The sequence below is a fragment of the Nannobrachium achirus genome (assembly GCF_963921795.1).
Source record: "Nannobrachium achirus genome assembly, chromosome: 9".
Lineage (NCBI taxonomy): Eukaryota > Metazoa > Chordata > Actinopteri > Myctophiformes > Myctophidae > Nannobrachium > Nannobrachium achirus.
The window spans coordinates 40,058,308-40,058,862 of NC_137818.1; positions in this window are offsets into that span (position 1 = coordinate 40,058,308).

A 555-nucleotide genomic window follows, 5' to 3' on the forward strand; every position below is an offset into this window, starting at 1 on the left:
CCCTCTCTCACTCGGTCCTACCGCTACGAGAGCCTTAATTGGTAAAGTATCAAAGGGGGGAATGGGGGGTGTTCCTTTCTCCTTCTCTCTGTGCTGCTTTTATAGGGGTGACGTCATGACCGCGCCTTCGGATTTTAAAGGTATGATGTCAGTGGCCCCTCCGTGCCCCATATCTCTCCTCACATCTCTCAGCTTCGCGGGGGTGCCAACAGAGAGTCTCTCTCTCTCTCTCTCTCTCTCTCTCTCTCTCTCTCTCTCTCTCTCTCTCTCTCTCTCTCTCTCTCTCTCTCTCTCTCTCAATTCAATTCAATTCAATTCAATTCAATTCAATTCAATTCAATTCAAAGGGCGTTATTGGCATGAGAACAACACATACGTTTACATTGCCAAAGCAGAAGGGTACACAATACAATACCATACAATCGGAACAATACAGGTGAAAAGAGTGTTCATGCGTCAAGGTGTGCAGGCAGAGCCGAGGCAGCAGGGATATATACAATGGTTTTTAAGGTGGTTGGGATCCATTTGATATCCTTCTCCTATCACAGCAGCTCA